General features: G+C 50.1%; 1 protein-coding gene and 1 non-coding gene across 6 annotated transcripts in view; one reads left to right on the top strand and one right to left on the bottom strand.

The window, feature by feature from the left end:
- LOC139054626 (acetylcholinesterase-1-like) overlaps positions 1 to 17338 on the bottom strand; it is a 1099423-nt gene that overhangs the window by 293410 nt on the left and 788675 nt on the right. The gene's annotated exons all lie outside the window — the stretch shown is intronic.
- On the top strand, positions 1964 to 2150 carry LOC139055056 (U2 spliceosomal RNA). The gene has a single exon (XR_011511634.1). It is a non-coding gene; the product is annotated as a U2 spliceosomal RNA (small nuclear RNA).

Raw genomic sequence — 17338 nt, 5'->3', positions numbered from 1 at the left:
GCAAGTGTTTCACTTTGCTTATTCAAACACTTTCGTGGGGTCTGGAAAACCAGAAACAAGCTGGAGTATCGTTTTGCTTCTTGTTGGTCACAGCTTGAAGTATGTTCGATAACATTGCGTTAACTTTATCTTTACTTACCGTTCCCATATTTTTTTCTCGCTCACCGACGCTACTGTACGCTATGGAAAAAAGTGGGTTTGTTGAGAAACGAGGGGATGCTTCCGCTAATCAACTGCTGTGTCTGAAGGCACGATGTGAGCTTGCAACGGTTATCTATAGTCGCAATGAAAGCACATCCGACCAGCCTTGCATTAGTGCTCGTTTTAATTTTCCAGAAATTTCACTCTTTGCAAATATCCAGGCAAATATTGCTCACCGTAGGCACGTCATTGAAGTATGGCGAATCTGTACTGGTTTCTATCAAGGCATTGTTGCGACCGAGGGTCTGAAGACGTGAGCGTGAGATGTTAATTCACAGTAGAGGAGTGAGAGAACGTGGGGCTGAGCCTGACGTTCAGAACGTTTTGAACACATACGCTTATATTATATTCGGTACAAGAACAATTCAGAAAAGATATCCAAGCAGCCAAATCCTTTTTTCACGAAGGGTCCATCTGCCAGCCGTTTGTGCGCAGGTGCCAGTAAGAACGGGCGCGAGAGAGAAAATCTTGGGTCTTGCTCCTCGAATAAATGATTCTGCCTAGGCACTACGGAGGTTTCTTAGCACGTATTGCATGCCTTTGTCCCCTAGAAATGCCGGCACTGCGAAGTGGGGTCGAGTTGGTTTAAGGTCCGACGCTGGCTGCCCGCACGGTGAGGCAATGGACACGTACGCCCCATTTCGTGATCGCTGTGTCTGGAGGTACGTGCGACAGACTTTCTTGCGCCGGCGGCGCTGGTGCGGAGACAGTCATGCTGGATTAAACTTTTCTAGTTTGTTACGGCCCTCTACTTGAAAAAAAAACACATCGCTGATTTTTCCGGGGGAGTGGAAGGGGCCGTAGTAAAGGCTCGACCTGCTCTCTTGGTGCAGTATCTTCTCTCTTGGCAGGCTTTTCGTACACATTTCAGGGGCATTTTTGAGTGGTCCCCTTTGAGTGAAATAAACGCACAGTGCCTTAGCAACCGCCGTTGAACACGACTGCCTGAGGTCACGCCCACGTTACGTTAGGTTAGCTTAAATTTAAGTTAGGTAACCTTATATTACGTTAGCGTGAAAGGCGTTAGGGTGGCGCGGCGTATTCTCAGTGGTTACGCCCTACGGAGTTTTGTCTTTGCCTCTCGGCCACTTAAGTATGGATAGGTTAGGTTAGCGTAAAATGTGTTTGGGTGGCGTGGCGTATTCTCACAGTGGTTACGCAGTGATGATTACTCTCTTCGTCTCCACCACCTTTGGTTAGGTTAACGTTAGGTTAGCTTAACATTTGGCTAGGTTAGCGTGAGAGGCGTTAGGGTAGCGCGACGTATTCGCACAGTGGTTGCAGGTGCGTCGAGCGTCCCCGGCGGCCTTTAAGCCACTTGCATTCAAACGCGGTTGCTAAGGCGCTCTTACTTCCAGATTTTCAATATATGCGGCCCGGCCTCTGCTACTGTCTCTACTCATCCCACGGAAACATCTGTGCTGTTATTTCCAAGGTACAACACATAAGGCGCGAGAAAGCGTTGGTCTGGCACGACTTACTTAGCACGAATGCCGCATGTGCGAGACAGCCTGTCACACAAAGAAGTCCCTAAATGGGGCGTCAATGCCCGCTGCTTCACCTATTTCGTGGCGCCGGCAGCCGGCGTCCGTGCATGAACAAACTCGACCCCCAACCGCAATGCTGGCACGAAGCGCATACAACACGCGCTAACAAATCTACTCCGTGGTGCCTTGCAGAAACATATATTCAAATAGCAAAAGTCGCCAAATCTTCTCTCCCGCGCCCGCTCTTACTCGCGCCAGTGCGCAAATATCTGGCGATCCCTCAAATGAAGGTCTCGTGTGTAGTATCCGTGCTGATCAGCTTAATATCTGATGCGGGTTGTCTTTGGACCTAAAATAATAGCCTCACCTTATTTTTGTAAGCTGGCGGAGTGAATGAAGGCTGCATTAGCTCCGCCGGCGGTCGACCGGTATTACACTACGGTCGGGAGCGGCCCACGGTTTTTGGCCTACGGACATTGGTCCGCTGGACACAAGCCATATACCTATCTGTGCGCTTAGAACAACTGGCTCATGAAACTGCTATTCAACATCGAGAAATAGACCTAATGACTCCCACTAACATTGCACCACCTTGGGAATGGCAGAATATCCAATCTGATACGTCTTTCGTCGCATTAACAAAACATGCGCCTCAGGTACACATACGTTCACATTTCCTCGAACTCCAGGCGAAGTACTCTTGCGCGGAGTTTTATACAGACGCTTCAAAGTCTACTTATGGTGTAGCCTATGCAGCTCTCGGACCGTCATTCTCAACGTCCGGTGCACTAAATCCAAACACCAGCATTTTCACAGCAGAGGCATACGCGATTCTCTCTGCTGTGAAACATATAAAACAAACAGGTATAATAAATGCTGTCATATTCACAGATTCATTAAGCGTTGTTAGTGGGATATCAAATCTACGAAAACACAACAACCCTATCCTTAATAAGTCTACAACCTTCTATGCTCAGCCTACATGTCGAACCAAACAATTGTTCTTTGTTGGGTGCCTGGCCATAGAGGCCTAGAGGGCAACGTAGCTGCTGACGAAAGGGCTACATCTGTAGCTTTTTGTGATGAAGACCTCAATATACCTGTACCTTACACAGATCTTAAGCCTTTCTTACAATATAAACTACGGAAATATTGGCAAAGGCAATGGGACACTCAGGTATCCAACAAACTGCACCTAATCAAACCAAAGATAGGCAACTGGATCTCTGAGAAAAAAAACAAGACACCAGGAAGTACTGCTCTGTAGATTAAGATTTGGGCATACCTATAGCACCCATTCGTATATTCTTACTGGAACTTACCCTCTAACATGCACTAGGTGTGGCAGTAGACTTACAGTCCTTCATGTTCTCGTTAAGTGCCCATTATTAGAAATGGAGAGAAAAAAGTTCTTCCCTTTCTTATACCATCATAATGTACCTTTACACCCAGTCTTCTTTTTAGGCAATGAACCTCTGTTTAATTTTAAACTAGTTCTCAAGTTCATAGAAGAAACAAATACCATAGACATTATTTGGCCAGGCTATTTGTAGCACAGCCTCTGCCTAGAGGCTGTAGCTGCAATGAAATCACTCACAGAGCACATGCCTCGCAGCCCTTGCACTGAAGGGCTCTGCAGAGGCACTGGTGCTGCTATAAATTAACATGTTTTAGTATCTTATCGTTCTCAACGTACTTTTACAACCAAAGGACTCACTTTTCATTGACATTGTTTTAATAAGTACATATTTTACCCCATTTACAGCTTTTACTCGATTACCGACATATTCACCGATACTCATTGCCATCCATCACCAAATTTCATGGCACTCTTTGGCCATTTCTGGCCCTTGCGCCAAGAAACAATATCCATCATCACAAGCCATATACAGCTTCGCTGTAAAAAAAGACCAATAAGTGTGCTAGAAGTAGCTGTTATTCGTGTAGGATGACCCACAAGATCCTTCAAACAAGACGAAAAAGCAATATCAAGCATAAACCAAGACCGATCCAAATAGGCCGCGAAGGTTCTGGCGAAAAACGCTTCAGTGCAAATTGTCACCGACAACAGCAAGGGTGGTTATGGGAGCAGCGATTGAAGCGCCACTATATTTGGCGAGAATAAGCATTGGAAAAAAAAAGCGTATTTCAAGCGAGACACAGTAAGATTAATCAAACGAAAATAAAATTCCCTGTCAATTTTGTATATTCGTGAAGAGTAAAAAAATACTAGTTTATTTACTATTATTATTATTATTATTATTATTATTATTATTATTAAATACATTTCTTTCCAGCGCCCATTGTTATAGGAGGCCTTGACGCCGCTATCATTCGCAATGCAAAGCACCTGTTGAAATGTGCAGAAAGGCGCACTCGTAAAGTTCATCTGTTGAAATACGCCACTGTCACAAGTTGTGCTTTTTTGCTTGTCGAAGTTTGCCTGAATTTGGTAACACGGGTAGCTTCATCGCTCCTTAACCTGTTCAGTCAGAAATAGTGAGCTATGACCACCAGATAATTCTGTAGTTGTTTTCGTACGACTGCGCTAGTCGACAGGCTTGGCATCCGACGATAGAATCAACACTCTACGCCCAACGCTTTAGTCGGCCCCGAAAGAAAGTATATTCTGTGCAGGGGTGCGATTTCGACAACCGTACGGCTGGCTTTTGCCTGCATCGCATTACGGCTGAAAACTCGGAACGCCCATCAAGTCAAATGGCCGGGCATTTGAATATATATCTTTAAAGGCAGGCCAACAAAACAAATTTCGCGCCTACGAAAAGAAAATGACGTCACTTCTGTTTTTAACGGATATAGCGTCACATTATTTTTTCTTCCATTGGAAGTGTTCCCTCCACATGCAGATGGCGCTAAGCCCCATGAACTGCCGATGAACCGCCATGTTTTGAACGCATGGGCTCCTATGGAAGTTTCGCTACCAGGTATACTTACCTTGCATAAACTTCGGACTTGCTGGCCAGCTGCCGATAAGAGCGGACGTGTTTCGATCGCTCCATGAATCTCGGCTGATAGCACCGGCGCGCAAGCCATCGCCGCACCGGCCGTTGCCGCCTCGCCTACGTTACGACCACGGCACCGCCCCTGTCCCAACGTTTCCAGGACTTGCTGCCTGACCCCGAAAGGAAAAGAGCTGTCTGCCAGAAGACTTGGACGAGGCCACGGTGTCGCCCCTCGGATCTCGCCTCCTGGACATCATCAACGACCTGGACTGACCACCATTGGCGCCCCTCGCTTCAGAGCTGTGCGCGAGACGCTCGCCAACACAGCCCCGACGGCTCGCAGGTTTCGTATGGCAGTGGCAACGCACCCGAGTTCTTCACATGTAACAGTGCCGGTGCTGGCAGCGTGACCATTGGCGAAACCACCACCACCTTCCTCCTGACCGAATGGCCGCGCGAAGGGCACGGCTTATGCACAAACGGCTGAAGCTGCATCGTCTGCTTCGGAAACACTGCCCAGGAAGCGGTAATGTCTCTGTTGGGAGCTCTGTTTGACTGAGGCAAGGAATATGCGTTTTCACAGCTTGAGAGCGAAGAAAAGATTGCCTTTGTTCAAAATAAAAAGCAGGTTTGCTGAATGGCAGTAGTGGCGCCAAGTCAGGCAGCCGCTACACTGCCATGAAATCGCAGATGGCAATGGCACCCATGGCGAGGCAAACTGTATTTCAGGAGCAAGGGGCGATGACCCTCCCCCCCCCCCCTCCGGCGGGGATAACGAAGCGACGCACGGTAACTACACGGGCGCCCCCCCTCCCCCCCCCAAAAAAAAATGCCAGAGACTTAGGTGAGAATGGCGGAAGGAATGAAGCGTTAATGTTCAAGATAGGCTAGTTTCACCCGATTGGACGCACTGTCTCTTCCTTGCCGCAAACGTCAATCTTCAAAGTTTTCTCTGACTGCGAAAACCAGACGAAGAGACCTTCATACGAAGTAGTCAATAGTACCTTGATAGAGTTGAGCCGCAGAAAGACGTGCGTGGTTGTGTCTATTGTCGGGAAACTAAACACAGGCTACACGCTGGCGACACGTGGCGGTGTAGGTCGATACTGGTCAAGCCAGGAATGTAGCCTCTTGAAGTGTTCCGCGCGCGCTGGCGGAGAGCGTTGCTGGGTGCCGAAAAAATCGCCTGGAACGCGAATTGCTGACCCATAGGAAATCTCAGCTGCGCAAGCTCCAAGGTCATCCGTGATTGTTGTTCGCTGCCCCAGAAATACCAAGGGTAGCCTTTCCACATTGTGCTATTCGTTGAGCTTGGCAGTCAATGACACCTTCAGTTGTCGGTGGAGACGCTCGACCATGCCGTTGCTCTGTGGGTGGAAAGCCATGCTGTTATGAAGGCGCGCGCCGAGAAGTTTCATGTGGGCCGGAAAAAAGCGAACTTCGGAGTGGCCGGCCTCAGTGAGTAATGCGCAAAGGGCAATCGTACCACGACGCCTACGTACCAACAAATGATTACGCCACTGTTGCGGTCCTAATGTCTGGTAGAGGAGTCGCCTCAGACCACCTTGACTAGTGGTCGGCACACATGAGCAGGCACCTCAAACCTTGGCATGGAGGAAGTGGCCCCACCAAGTCTAAATACACGTCATCTAAAGAGACTTCTGGTGGTCGAAACGGCTTCACCGCTGAAGGCGTGTGGCGGCCACTTTCGAAGCTTCGCTGGCTTGGCAACTTTTTGCCCGGCAACGAACACGCTTGTTTATCTGTGGCCAGACGAAGCGGTCTGTGATAAGCCTCTATGTCACTCTGACGGCAGGGTGGTTAGCCCATCTAGTGAGGCGAATACTGGCCGCCGAAACTGATTGAGCACGAATGGGTGAAGAACTGCCTGCGATGTGTTGCACGTGGCCAATGTTGTTGCGTAGGAAAGCGGTACCTGCGCAATCTAGAGTGACGAACTTTTTTACCGCAATTGGCGCAGTTCGGGGTCCTTTTGCTGGATGAAGGCTAGAGCTTGGAAATCCACAGGGCCAGCAGGCACAGCGCCGATCCGTGACAGTACGTCAGCGGCCTGACTTTCGGTCTCAGAGATATGGCGGATGTCCGTAGGAAATTCAGAGATTAAGGAAAGTTGGCGAAGCTCAGGTACTCTTGCCGAAGCTCACATACGAAAATGAAGTTTAACGGCTTGTGGTTGGTCAGAATGTAAAAGCTACAGCCAGCATAGAAAAAACGCATAGGCTTGACTGCACAATAAATGGCCAACATCTCCGTCCCGAAGGTGCTGCAGCGAGCTTGTGTAGGTTTGAGGCGATCTGAGAAGAAGCCCAGCGATCTGCGCCAGTCTGTGCCATTGTGCTGCTGCAGTACTGCCCCCCCCCCCCCCTGCCATGCTCGATGTGTCTACCATAAGGCGAGTAGGCGCGTTGGGCGACGGATTCATCAGCAACACTGCAATCGCTAACCAGGTTTCGGCTTCCTGGAACATCTGTTCGTGCTCCGAGGACCAGTTGGAGGTTGGATTTTTTTAGAGTAGCGACGCAGCAGGTGGCTAAGTGGCTAGAGAACTTGCGCACAGGATGGTAGTGAGCCCCTGTGAAATTTGAGCCCCAGAAACTCGCGCAACTGGCGAAAGGTGGTTGGAGAGGGAAAGACCAGGATTGCCCGCACCCGTGATTCCAGTGGATTGATTGATGCCTTGGGGTGAAATACCATAGCCAAGAAAAATCGGGGCTTCAATATTGCAGATGGATTTCTGAGGCTTTAACTTTAGCTTTCGTTCATGCTTTAGCTCATCTGGCATCCGTACGTATGGATGCCAGATGAGCTGAGGTTGGATTGCAAGCCAAGTATATCCAGGGATATGATGTCATCCTTTACGCGCCGGTCGCGAACAATCACATCTAGCTTGAAGTGGCTGAGGAAGTCCCCTCCCAGTATTGCAAAGCTGACGTCGGCAAGCACAAACACCCATTTGTACAATCGACGGAGTCCAATGTCTAGCGTTATTGACCAGAGCCCGTACGACGCGATCGCAGTGTTCAGTGCGTGGAGCGTAGGAGTGAACTTGCCCGCATTCGCGAACGGGAAGGCGGTTGCCGGTGATGCGGTCGATTACAAAGAATGGGCGTCTTGCTCGAGGGCCGATGTCGCATGGTGCTGTTAGCGACTGGCCGCTGCGTTTCCTGTCCATGAACAGGGCTGCGTGCAGCGGCTTGCTTGTTCGCGAAAGCGACGGTGGTACCAGCACAAGTGCCGCGGCTAATCTCAAGGTGCGCTGCGAGACTGTGAAAGCGAATGGTTGCGCCGAAATAGCTCACCAGTGTTGCCACTCGCTCTCAGCTTTTCTAGTGCACTGGTAAGGCGGCCGAATGTTTCCTCAGGGCTCAAGAGTCGGTCTCCACCATTGCTTTGAGACTCTCGCTGCGGCGATAGGTAACTGTACCATAGACGAGCCATTGCATATGCGGTCAGCCAGTGAAGCTAACCGATCCAGACTCCTCCTGTCGGAAGCCGCCAGCCCCATGCGTGCGGACTGTGGGAGGCGTTGCTAGAACAGCTCGCGCGAACTTGGAACCTGGCTCTTGCTTGCCGAGTGGCCGCTCAGTAACTGACGCAAGTGGTGCAGGAGTTCAGACGGTCGTTACAATTCCTGCAACAGGGTAGGCTCGAACAGCTCGCAGAGGAGTTGCTGGAGCCTACCCTGTTGCAATATCCCGAGGCGCTCCAGAGCCGTGCGATTCAGGTTGTCATATGCTGTCGCCGAAGGCGTACCCGCTAGCAAGTCTTCTATGGAATCGGCGATATCGGAATGTAGCGCCGTGACGACGTGCAGGTACTTTGCTGTCTGTGAAGTGATTTGCTGTAGTTGATAATGGACTTCTACTTCCAATAGCCAAATTCGACGATTCTTGTGCCAAAAGATAAGAAGCTGAAGCTCTGCGGCGATGGCAGGAGACATAATCGTGGCATCATCTCTGTCAGCAGGAGTAGGAGCAGCGTCGTCCATGGCTAGTGTTAAAAAAAACGTAAATATTCTGGGTCACCAATTGTCGTGAGCTTGGCTTGATGGAGGCAAGGTATACACTTGACAGCTTGAAAACAGAGTGTACACTATTTATTCAAACTTCAAATCAGGTTTGCCGAGTGGTAGTGGCTGCGCCGCCGTCGGGCTGCCGCTTCGCTTCCTTAAAAAGAGCAAGGGCAGTGACCCCAACGGCGATGCACGCTACATTTCAGGAGCAAGGGGCAATAATCTCCAAGGCGGGGAGAACGAAATCACGGATGGTCGTTACACTTCTCCTTGACAGGTTTTGTACCACTCAGCTCCATGTCAAAGTACAAAGTAGTGGTGAAACCACGCGAATGCTTTTATGTATCAAACCAGTCAAATCGCCTCTTTAGTCAGTTTTTGACGCTTCCCTCCAAACCACTGGATTTCAAGGCTTCTCAATTCACCATCCCAGCGCTTATCCTTTTGGATTCGTCCGCTAGCGGACGTCGAGCGCAACACTCACCGGCAAGCTCTGACACTCACAGCTTATTCTACCGTAGAAGTACAAGCGTACATCTGGTTCAGACTTGCATTTGTATATGGTTTCTGGTGCTGACCCGGGGGAACCATGGAAGGTCCTTATTCACGCTTTGAACTGTCCCACGTGCAAGGTCCTGAGATCTCGTTATATGGATCATGAACGCACGTGAAAGGTCTCTCTCCACGGCTCTCGAACCCCACCGAGCCGTAATACGTACTATTGATGCATCCTCCCAGGCGCGGTACACTGGCATCAGTGTTTCCGTCCCAGTCACATGCGAGCGTCGTGTCCACATCCCGGAGACGCCTCTATGAAATCGCTCAAGATATCCACATACAAATGTGCACTCTGCGAAACAGACAATCATCATATTACATCCCAAGACAGTTGAGCCAAAGACAAGGCTATCAAAGCCCACCGCAGCCGCAAGCGCCGCCAGCGTTCAGGGACACCGGATGAAAGGGACAGTGTCATTCCAACTAACAACCTATTCACATTGGTGTGTCTTCTATTCTAAGCAGCAGACAGACACTTCGGTGGCAGCAACGCAAAAAGCTCTTTATTCATGGCAGCAGCATACTTTTATAGATAACGCTGCATGCCTGTCAGGCACACGTCATTCTCGGTACAATCTTATCATACCACCTGGCCGATACAGAACATTACTTCCTCCTTAATTAAAGCTACACGCGTTTCTTTCCGCGCTCATAATTGGAGGCTTGATAGCGATTATGAGGACGCCTTGTGCGATTACTTCTTTGCAGATGGACCTCTTCAGGTGATGCCATGGTTGATGGGGTGATACTTGCAGGCTGCGCTGCTGAGTGTCTTGCCTCAGGCTGTGATGCCGGTTCCTTAGTTGAAGTGTAGTCATCTAAGCGAACATCCTCAAACTGGTCCGCAGTAGGACCACCAATCATGGAGTGAGCAGGGGGATTTTCTTGGGAGGGTGTTGATAGAAAATCTCGTTGAATACGGGCACTTGGAGTGGACTCAGGATGCGCTTCTTTTGCAACGTCCGGATGGAATGAAGTCTTTGGTCCCGTAATCTAGCTGGGTCTCAAGTGGTTGATATGTACAAAACGAAAATGGTCACCGACTTTCACTACAAAAGTAGAGTCGCTTACACGTTGCACTACGACAGCTTCCTCCCATGACAGGGTTTCCCCTCTCGTAGTCTCGACGAGAACTGTGTCACCAGCTTCCATCTGCGGGTCCCTTCCTCGGCCCTCGTTGCGATGGGTGGTGTCTCTGTTTTGACGGCTGCGCATATCCTGTACAAAACTTGGCTTTAGGAGTGAAAGCTTCACTCGAGGTTGTCGTTTCAGGAACAGCTCAGCCGGCGTTCTTCCTGTTACGGAATTCGGGGTGTTCCTGTAAGCAAGCAAGAAGTCGTTGAGTCGTTCATGCAGAGTTCTGTTTTGGCCTGTTAGGTTATCGTGAAGCACTTGCTTGAGTAGAGTGGCTTTTGTCGTTTGGACTAGCCTTTCTACTGCCCCATTCGATGAAGCATGGTACGGTGGCGTACGTGTGTGTTGAATCCCGTGAGAAGAGGTGAAATTGGCGAACTCCTGCGTAGTAAACTGAGGTCCGTTGTCGCTGATCAGTTCCTGCGGGTAGCCATACGCTGCAAATATCTTCTTGAGACAGTCGATTGTTTTTGACGTCGTTGTAGTGCGGAGGCATTTAGCTTCTATCCACTTTGAGTAAGAGACTACTAGAAGGAACAAGTTGGAACCATCCTTCATGGCGAAATCGACATGGACTCTCTGCCAAACGCGGGTTGGATAAGTCTATGGACGCAATGGTCCTGGTGCCTTCGCAGGCATGGTCGTTTGGCACACTGTACATCGACGGCAAGTGTCTTCAATGTTCTTGTCAATCGATGACCACCAAACAAATGACCTAGCAAGCATTTTCATTCTTTGCATTCCAGGGTGCTCTTCATGCAGCAAAGTTAATACTGCTTCCTTAAGTTCGTCCGGAATGATCACTCGCTGGCCCCACGTGACACAGCCTTGTTCGTATGATAGTTCGTTTCGACGAACGTAAAAGGGCTGAAATTTATCATCGTAGTGCGCGGGCCAGCCAGGTAAGGTGAACTGCACGACTTTGGAAAGAAGGCGGTCCCTTTTAGTCGAAGCAGCAACTTGGCTCGCAGTGAGAGGAGTTGCCTCAAACACTGCAAGACATTCTTCAGTGTCGTTTTTATGCTTGACCAAAAGTGGAAGCCTTCAAAATGCGTCGGCAACTTCCATATTTTTGCCGTTTCTGTAGCGCAGTGTGTACTGAAAAGCTGCCAAGGTGATAGCCCAACGCTGAGTAGTGGCGGCGGCCAAAGAAGGAATTGGTTCATCCGATGCCAAGATCCCCAAAAGCGGTTGGTGGTCTGTATACAGCGTGAATTTGCGCCCGTATAAGTATCTGTGAAACTTTGTTAGACCAAAATTAGGGCCAGGGCTTCCTTCTCGCCTTGCGCATAGTTGCGCTCCGCTGCACTTAATGTTCTGGAGGTAAATGCGATGGGTCTTTCTGAGCCATCGGGCATGACGTGAAAAATTACGGCCCCAAGACCGTAGGCCGTCGCGTCGCAGCTTAACCCGATTGGCTTTTTCACGTCATAAAAAGTCAAAACTTGACTGTCCTTGAGGCACTGTTTGGCTTCCGCGAAAGATCTTGAGCATGCGTCTGTCCACGCCCAAGTCGTGTCCTTTTTGAGCAAGTCATACATTGGTGGAGCTACTGTAGCTAAATCTTTGATGAATTTGGCATGCAAATTCAGCAGGCCCAAGAACGCTCGCAGTTCAGTTACGTTACTTGGCTGAGGTGCTTCCGTGATTGCCTTTATCTTTGTTGCGGTTAGAAAAATGCCATCTGATGTCACTTTGTGTCCCATATAAACAACGGATGGTTTGAAAAATTCACACTTCTGTTGTTTTAGGGTAATATGGTGCTGTGATAGTTGTTGAAGCAACGTTTCCACCTTTTCTTGACAGTCGTCTACGTTGTCGCCTACGACGATGACGTCATCGATATACCAACCCACTTTTGGAATCCCTTTTAAGACTTCGTCCATTAAAGACTGAAAGACAGCGGGTGCGCTAGAGATACCGAATGGAAGGCGCTGATACTGAAATATTCCGAGATGAGTGTTCACAGTTAGCAGCGCTTTGCTTTACTCAGCAAGCGGCATTCGTTGATAGGCTTGCGATAGATCCAAGACGCAAAAGATTTTGCCTCCCGCGAGCATGGAGTACAGATCTTCCGGCAATGGCAAAGGGTAATGGTCTGTTTTTAGAACAGTATTAACTGTGACCTTGTAGTCACCGCATAACCTAAATCCTGCGCCACCTTTCTTCGCGACCACCTCTAGAGGCGTTGCCCAGTCACTTTTCGTGACCCTCTTTAGTATTCCGGCGTGCTCGAGCTTTTCCAACTCCTTTGCTACTTCCTCTTTGATAGCAAATGGTATTGGACGTGCTTTTGAGAACCATGGTAGAGCCCCTTCCTTGACAAAGATGCGGGCTTCGAAGTTTTTGACGACACCCGGGGAGCTCTTGAAAACCTCGGGATACGTCTTTCGTAAAGCTTCTGCCCTCTGCTCCGGTGGCCTATCCATGGACAGACTGTATACTGCTTTCCAGTTTATCTGCAGTTTTTCCAGCCAGTCTCTTCCCATGAGAGCCGCCATTGGCGTTCCGTTTCCCTGCACTACCACTATGGGCAAAGAGATCTCGCTTCCTTCTTGTTTGACTAATACGTCTGCTGTTTCAAGTACCTTTAGCTTTTCTCCTGTGCAGATGCGCAACGACACCTTTGATTCCACACATCTGACATGCGGGAAATACTGCTTATACAACAGCTCTGCTACGATCGTGACCGCTGCACCGGTGTCAATTATCAGCGAAACAGTCTTCCCTTCAATGTTTAGGTCGACACTGTAGCCCCTTGAACTTTTGCCCGCGTAGAACACAGTTTGACAATTCAAGTCTTCTGATCCGTCGTTCGTGGTGTCAACATATCTGACAGCTCTTGCTCCTTTTTTGCAAACGGCTTGCAAATGCCCTTTTTTCTTACAATTTCCGCAGGTGTGGTTCCGATACCAACATTTCGCTCCCGCATGACGCTTTCCGCAATGCCTGCACGCACTTCGTTGCTCTCACTCTCGCTTATCTTTCGACCATGCAACCGTCGTCGATTTCGTTTGCTTATCACGGTGACGTTCGCGCTGAATGACGCGGACGCTGCACGGTTTTGTGTAAAGCTCATGCATTTGCTTCGCCTGTTGCGCGGCTACCTCTTTTTTTAGCGCCGTTTTGCACGCCAGTTCGAACGTCAAGTCAGCCTGTGCAGAAATAGCCCGTTGCGTTTCCTCGTCACGCACACCAGTCACTATTCTGTCCCTGAAGGCATCATTTAAGAACGTGCCGTAATTGCAATCTCTTGCGAGATGCTTCAGTTCAGTGATGAAATCCTTGAAACTTTCATTTTCTTGCTGCATTCGGCAATTAAATTTACAGCGCTCTGCGATAATTGAGTGAGCTGGGCTGAAATGAGCTTCCAGAAGCTGTTTAATTTCTTCGAAAGTCTTTTGAGAAGGCAAATGAGGAACAGTTATCTTCTTTAGCTCTTCATACGCTTGCACGCCGAGTACGTTCAGAAACAACTTGAGTTTCTTGTCTGCAGGGACATCATATATGTCTACGTAGTTCTCGAAGCGTTCAAAATACGAGCGTATGTTTTCGATTTTTCGGTCATATTCTCTCATTCTGCCGAGCTTCGGACCACGTCCAGGTTCTGCCATAATGAGCAAATTTCACTTATCTGCCGAGCCGTTTTCCTTGATGTGCCTTGTCCGTAGTGTAGGTTCTTGTTCGCTTGCTCCAGCCAGCCGCTGAAGTCCATGCAAGGGCCTCGTGACGCCTTGCTTCTTGACGTTCTTGCGCTGCTCCAGTCGATGAAGTCGTGGCTGCAAGGGCTCCGTGTCGCCTTGCACCGTAGGCGGGTCAGCCTCGCGACTGCTGCTGGCCGGCGGTGGTTTGCTGCGCGCCGGGTCCCAACCTCGTCGCCAGATGTTCTATTCTAAGCAGCAGACAGGCGCTTCGGTGGTAGCAACGCAAAAAGCTCGTTATTCAAGGCAGCAGTGTACTTTTACAGATAACGCTGCATGCCTGTCAGGCACACGTCATTCTCGGTACAATCTTATCATACCGCCTGGCCGATACAGAACAGTGTGCCCCCCCCCAAAGAAGATAAAGCAACATTACCATATTCTGACATGGTACGATGGCTTCGCGTACAACGACATTGTCAAGCGGGCAAAGCACGTGCTGAGCGTGAAATGACTTTGACTAAATTGACTCATAAGGCAGCCGACGACTTGGCAAAGCTGAATCAACAGGTAACCTAGCTCGAAATTGAACTCCCACGCCTCGCCTAGCGAAGAGTCATTCTCGCTTGCTCTGTCGGACGAAATACGACACGTGAAACAAAGGTGTGCCATGTTGTACCTGTATCATGATACGCCTGTGTATTGACACAGGCCAACCTGATTTTGGCTGAGCTTATTCAATTTGCGGCCCGGCAACCTCACGAGCTATCTGAGGTGCTGCTGGTCAACCGCCCACCGCTACAGTGACTGACCCTTCGAAAACAACGCGTTATCATTGTGTCTCGCAGTGGAACTGCCCAGGACATGTCAATAAAGAAGGAGAGCTTCGCCATCGCTTTGCCATGGGAAAGCTCTGCTTGGCATCAGCTCCCACAAGAGACGAACTCGCATCAGCGCGTCTCCAGATTTAGTGCGCATGTCACCCCAACAATCCGTGATCGACACTGCACTACAGAACTGGGGCCCCCAGGCAAGGTTTCAGTATATGTTGTGACTTCTTATTCTCAGACGCAAGTCTCCTTGATGTTGCGGTGTGATGAGTGGCAAGAAGTGTTGGCATGGCTGGTTCGTCTCCCGCGCAAGTACGTCATTGTGGTGTTATGTTTTGTGCGTCAGCACAGCGTCAGAGCTCCTCGATTGCGGCTAGGGTGGCTAGCTCATCTTTGATGAACTCACCCTGAGTGCCCAGTTCTGGTCGGGGAAAACTTCAATGCACCTCATTAGTCTTGGGGCTACCCTTCCTCTAGTGCGAGAGGCAGTATTGTGTTAGACACGTTTAGAGACGCGCAGTTTGCCCTTGTGAATACTCTGGGCACTTCTGCTCACGGTCGCGATCATCCCAGTGTCCCGCCTTACTCACCGGGCCTCTCGTGGTGGCTGGGTACGCGTGCTGTTTCCTGGGACCGAGAGCCGCACTTTTCGGATAGTGATCACCACCCTCTGGTAATCGGTTTGACCCCGGTCAGCCAACGCCACCTTCGCCGTCGATTCTATGTTAGTGACTGCGACTTATTGCGCAAGGAATTGAACACCTCGATCGCGGCTACACTGTCTGTCCCGTTGCATGTGTTTACCACAGCCGTGCAGGACGCCATGCAGTCCAACTGGGTGGAGGGGAACAGACCACTGCCTAATTTATATAAGTTGCACCTGTGGATGGCACGTCATCGTGCAAAACTAGCCTTAAACCCAGAACCGGTTGGCGCTGAGCTTTGTGGCAACCTAAATAGACTCACCGCATCAGCCTGTAGCTGCACGAAGCACCTCGGCTGGCAATCGTGGATGAACAGCTACGCGTCGCTAGGCCCTTTTAATTCGTCGGCCTCAATGTGGCGGAACTTCCGGAGCATGAAATTAGGTCGTTGCACACAGGAACCAGCAGCCAGTGCATGCCTATCTTCTGGAGCGAACTGGTTCGGCGTACATCTAGAAGTAGCCAGGGCCTTTTTCCAAGCGTACGGTCAGGCCCCGTCTGAACTTGACTGTCCGTATAGCCTTCTCCTGGATGTTGGCGCAACTCCCAGTCAGTCAGACGTCGAAGGTATGCAAGTGCCATTCACAATGGCGGGCTTCCAGGCAACCATTGACCAGGCAAAAGTATGCAATGCGCCAGTCCGAGGTGGGACCTCTTAGAAAATGTTCAAGAACATCCATGGCCCTGTGGTTACTTCCAATGGTGACTTGACTTGCCTAATGTATTTTGGAGTAATGGTGAGCTGCCTAAATCATGGAGGCATGACGAAGTTATGCCAATACCGAAGCCAGGAAAGCGGTCGGAGAAGCTGCCTAATTTTCGGCCTATCGCCCCAACGGGTATACGTTGTGCAAGCTTCTTGAAAGCATGTTGGCATCGCGCATATCCTGGTGGTTGGAAAAGAACGCTTGGTACCATCCAGCCCGGATTGGGTTTTTACCGCACTTGGGCGCGGGAGCTGACATAGATCATTTAACATCCATGGTGCTTCTAGGAAGAAGAACAAGCTGCATTCGAACCCTCCTCACCATGTATGTTCATAAAGCCTACGACAACGTTCCCGACTTCGTCATCATTCCCATATGAAATGGCTCCAACTTCCACCACGCGTCTGCGACTTTGTGATGTCCTTCCTGATGTGACGTTGTGATGTGTGTAGTGCGCGACACGGTGCAGTGGTTGGAGACTGTGATGTGCGCAGTGCGCGACAGGGTGCGGCGGTTGGAGAGGACACGAAGCAGACGACAAGTAGTGCACGCGCCGAAGCGAATTCCATGCTGCGTGCAAAACGACAACGTCGAAGAGAGTCCCGCACGTGAACACGCAGCGCAAGAGAAGAAACCAAAACAAAAACAGCCAATGCAATCAGAAGAAACCATGGAGCTTCAAGCAGCCAATGAGCAAACGACGAATCAGCCAGAGCGGCAGAAAAACGACGCGCGCTGGCAGAAGGGGAGGCGAGTTCCAAGAAGCTACGCAAGGAGAAGGTCAGCCACCGAACCGGGAGCTGAAAAGAGGCCGTAGGGTTCCAGACCCGAGCCACCAGGACTTCACCCGGCCGGGGCCTCCTGCCAATCTGTTCCTGCGCCTCGCTCCTCTACCCGATCATGAACTGCTGCCCGAGGCCGGAGAGCTTCTGTACCCGTGGGCAGAACGACAGCAGTCGAGCTAAGGGCCCGAGTTCTACGCCCAGCTGCCGCCAAGCCTCCTGCCTTCCCTTTCCAAGCCAGTGCTGCCATGCTCTGGTCGCCCGCTCATTCATCCAACACCCCGACCTTTGGTGAGAC

This window comes from Dermacentor albipictus, chromosome 1 (assembly GCF_038994185.2).
Source record: "Dermacentor albipictus isolate Rhodes 1998 colony chromosome 1, USDA_Dalb.pri_finalv2, whole genome shotgun sequence".
In the NCBI taxonomy this organism is placed as follows: Eukaryota; Metazoa; Arthropoda; class Arachnida; order Ixodida; family Ixodidae; genus Dermacentor; species Dermacentor albipictus.
The sequence above is the reverse complement of the archived record's forward strand: the minus strand, read 5'-3'. Positions and strand labels throughout refer to the sequence as shown.